General features: G+C 36.1%; 1 protein-coding gene across 2 annotated transcripts in view; it reads right to left on the bottom strand.

The window, feature by feature from the left end:
- Positions 1-2,005: 2,005 nt before the first annotated feature.
- Positions 2,006-4,503, bottom strand: part of LOC111144776 (zinc finger E-box binding homeobox 2) — a 134,704-nt gene continuing 132,206 nt past the window's right edge. For both annotated transcript variants that reach the window (XM_022499230.1, XM_022499254.1), the window contains exon 9: positions 2,006-4,503. This exon is cut by the window's right edge and continues 3,042 nt beyond it. The gene's annotated coding sequence lies outside the window, so the exon portion shown is untranslated.

Raw genomic sequence — 4,503 nt, 5'->3', positions numbered from 1 at the left:
CATAGGAGAGTCTTACTAAAGAACAAGAACAAGATTTTTGACACTTTTAATGCAGACATGAAGTGTGTTATAATTTGGTCAGGCCATAAAGGAGTTTATAACACATTTATCAGGTGATTTGCAGTGAAAGTATCTGGCTCAAAAAACCCTGACAATTCCTGGAAAACTATCTATATGAATCACTATTTTAATTTCCACTTTAAAAACCGAGTTGGTACATAATAAGCAGCTATTGTGATTAGAACTCTTCTTCTTAGATAAGACTTTTTTTTTCCCTCTAATGTTCCAACACCATGTATTTTAAAGTGACTGAAATGTTCCTTTTCATGGCATTGTCTTTGATGATACAAAAACCTTTTATATTACGGAAAAGAAAAAAAAAGAGGTGTTTACTCATATGTTAGGCTGTTTCTTCTAAGACCTACTTTCTCCAGGAATGGCATTTTAAGAGTTAAAAACAAGCTGAGCAGGGTGGTTTGTACTTCTCTATTCCCCCTCTTGCGTAGATGTACCTTCAACCGGAAACTTACGCGCTCACACTTTCTAAGCATGTTCGATAACGAAGTGGTAGACCTCCCCTGAATGTTTCAGGACTGCAGGAAGTGGTGAGGGTTATTCAATAGTTGGTGTTCTCCCTTTATGTCTGCAGCAATCCTGGGCTGCTCTACGGGGTTGGGAAATATTGTTTGTGTTGGAAGTGGTATCTTTCAGAAGAGATGTAAAAACCTAGGTCTAGGTTGCTTGTGGTCACTAAATACGCATAATGTTTTCTCTGAGTGTAGGGATGTTCTTGCGTTTCCTGTCTAAATTTATATTCCTTTATTCATCTCTATTGTTTTCCCAAGTAGTTTGAAGACTATGTTCCTCTTTTCATAAACCAAACTAGAATGAAGCATAACTATACTTCTTAGCCCTATAATAAGACTGTTTTAGGGATGGATAAAAGTGATTCTCCCTTGAGGAAAGGCCATAAACTAAAATCTAAGTTTCTTATAAAAAGAGTAAAGGTAAATTAACATTTTTTTCTCTTTTTTGGTTGGCATACCTTTTAAGTTACATAGTGTTTCTTGTGATGTTGCCTTTAGAACCTTTTATTTTTCCAGTATCAACATTTTAAGGGTTTTCCATTCATGTAAGATAGCAATGTAATATATCAAATGTCACAGAAACACTCCATTTTAACTCCTTTAATCTCTAATGTTGTTTTTTAACACCAAATATTCAATGTACACATACAAGGTCTGCAAAACCTATGTTTTCTCTCTCTCTCTCTCTCTCTCATCCTTCCATTTGACTCCTCTGAAAACGGTCAGAGCAGGATCATAATGCACAAATCTTTCCTTGAATGTTTCCTTATGTTAGATCAATTCCTTCTGAGTCCTGGCTTGCCAATACTAGATTTCCTGCCAGGGCAGTAGTCTATTTTTAACATTTTGGGGGCTTATTCTTCATTCCAAATCTAACAGGCATGTTCTGTGAAGTGAAAGAGAGAAAGCTGATGGGTGCACTTACAAATCAGGACCATCAGGATTTGCAATTTCTGTAGAATCGAAGATATGAATGAGAAAGACCAATTAGAACACTTAAAAGATCACTTGTCACTGCTTTAATCTTCATGTACTCTTTACTCATCATTTTCTTTGACTAAAATTATGAGAATCTTTGTCATATTCATCTCAAAGCCAAATGGGAACAGTCGTGCGCCTTTCATATTTTCAATATTTTGGAGCATTTTTAACATGTCATACTAGATTATGGGTGGTGGGTGCCTGTTTTAAATTGAGAGAGTTTTTGGTTTGTGGCATATTCAGTATCATGTCAACCCAGTGTTATTCCTCTAGCTCCGTATTTCACATACAAATGAAGCCTGAGGGCTTTATTTCTGTTATTCAATAGCATTTGTTGAATTCAGAGATTAATAGATCATCTTCAACCCTGAAACAGAGGCTCTCTGAAACATCAGACCCAAAAAATTGGACACGGCCTATTAGTCCAAAAGAACAGGTTGCCAATGATCTCCATGTTTATTTAAATATTTAGCTCTAAAGGAAGCAATCATTCCTTTATACTTCTTTAAATTTAGTATTGACATTTTTATTTTGGGAAAGGAGGTCTTTTTTTTTTTTTTAACATGGATACAGGAAAAGAAAACTCTCCAATAAAAATATTGTCTAAAAAGTTTGCTTTGTCTGCATGATTTACTAAATATGTACAATTTCAATTCACAGCGAAGGTAACAAAGATTTAAACAGCCAACATCACAAATGTCTCAAGTTCTAAAAAAAAAAAAAAAAAATCACTGTGCACAGTTTAACAATTTAATTGAATAAAAACCAAAGCTAAGCCTTCAGTCTGAATCTTTTTTATGATGGGCACAAGCCATGTATTTTCTTCATCTTTGTTACACGATGCATATTTCAGTGACTAAACGCCCCTTCCCATTTTAGTATATTAGGTTATGTCAGTATATACTTAAGAGAGGCACAAGTTGCCTCTTGGTACACCTATATGATTCGTGATGTGTTCACATATATGTCATAATATTTATTAATATATAAAATGATCAGATGAGTCACCTGTGATTTTTTTAATGTCTTCAAATGTAGGAATGTTTTATCGTATGCATAAAAGTTATCAAATTTATGGGAGTGCTATTTAAAGTGATAATAATTTAAACACTGTCCCTTTGCTGTCTAGGAAGAACTATTCTGCACTTAAAAGACAGAGATTTCACCTTTCTACCCAATTCGGGTTTGTGAAGTTCACTATCATATGAATCTGAGGGTTGTGGTCATTCCAACATAATGATCAAGTGAATGAATCAATTAATCATTAGAAACAAATGTCATTGAATACAGAATAGTTGAGTTACAGTTAAGGATGGAGCCATAACTTTGGCTAACCCTATAAAATCTATAATAAGGTTGTTTTCACATATATTTTTTTCCCACATAAATTCTTTGGTGTTTCCCACCCCCCCTGTTTTAGTGCTGTGATTGATGAACATGCAATGTGAGATTCAAATAATTGCCCCGAGCATGTTTATTTGAATAATTGCCCCATTGCACAATCAAATAAATCTGTTGAGTGTGTTTGTTTGAATGTTTTCACATGTACATGGGATCACATACTCAAATAAATGCAGCTGTGTTTTTTACAATGTGTGGGGCTCTAGATATACACAGGCTTGTTAGTGTGTCTATCTAGGGCCCTACAGCCCTTGGATGGCCCTCACACATCTTGGAGCAAAAGCGTGGTTAACAATTTTTCAGTTCAAATACATGGAAACATATCATTGGGCAGTTTCCTCAAAGTTGTGACTTAAGATTGCTTTCATTAAGGCTTATACCCTTAGAAAGATAGGAAATAACCCTTTTTGAGGGGGGAGGGAGGTATCTGATTGTGAAAAGTAGCTAATAAATTTATCCGTATTTATTCAAATACTCCCTTCTTTTTTCCTTCCTCTGAGCCCACCCACTACATCCCCAGTCCAATTCATGCTAAAGAAGATGTATGTTTTGTTTAGTTCTTGCTGAGAAATCCTGATACTCATCTCTCTTCTCCATTATTTCAGGCTTAGGCCTACAGTGTCATGTGAAAAAAGAAAAGATTGCACAGATCTGCCAGAATACAAAAGGCTTTTGGAGGAAATGGACGGGAATGTTCAGTTGTTCCAACATTTCATCATCCTCCCCTTACCCCCTATTCTAGAAAAAAAAGGTTAGGCTTCAAACTAAGAGTGTGGGAAGAGTAGCTATTTGATAAGGGTAAAGAGAAGAATACATCTGATGTTACTAAAATGCATGTCTCTTGATTATGGAGTGGGATTTCTTTTCTTTTGACCTTGGAAAGGAATCTTAGGATAAGCCAAACATTTTTATTTTTCCCTAGAGTTGTAAGATTATGCAGTTCTAAAGCACAATAGTGTTAGTGGATAAATGGCATATTAAAAAATCCTCGATATGGGATACTATAGTGATTGTCACAAATTTATGAGTGTTATCCTGGTATTTCCAGACTCAGGTAATTCTGAGTCTGTCTGTGAAATGAAGCTAGAAAAAAAATGACAAAGTAGGGGGTGGCGGGAGGGGGAAGGAAAGTCTGCCTACTCTCCCGTGCTCACTCTTTCTTCTTTCCAAGGAGAAAGAATAGGCTGCACGTTCCTTGTTTGTTGGTCCTATCTCTTGTGGATTTGGACACAGATATGCCCATGGGCATCAGAGACCTACATTGCTTTAAAGGAGACCACAGGGAATTATTCTACCCGGACAAAATTTAATGGCTTGATATTTTCAGGTTGAATTAATACAGTTATTGCCTAGGGCCTTCAAAACCAGAGAAATCTACGTAGTGTATTTATTTGTGCCATCCAAAGAAGGAGAAATGGTGATAGAATTTCTAAACTTTCCAAATATGAAACTCTAGGCTGTGGATAGCAGGGGGTGTAGCATTTGGACACCACTCCTCCCTGCTCCCCGTCCCCCCAGAAAGTTCTAAGATAGA

Source organism: Enhydra lutris, unplaced genomic scaffold, assembly GCF_002288905.1.
Source record: "Enhydra lutris kenyoni isolate GAN:26980312 unplaced genomic scaffold, ASM228890v2 scaffoldscaffold1, whole genome shotgun sequence".
Classification (NCBI taxonomy): Eukaryota; Metazoa; Chordata; class Mammalia; order Carnivora; family Mustelidae; genus Enhydra; species Enhydra lutris.
Note: the sequence above shows the minus strand (reverse complement) of the source record. Positions and strands in the feature narration are given on the sequence as shown.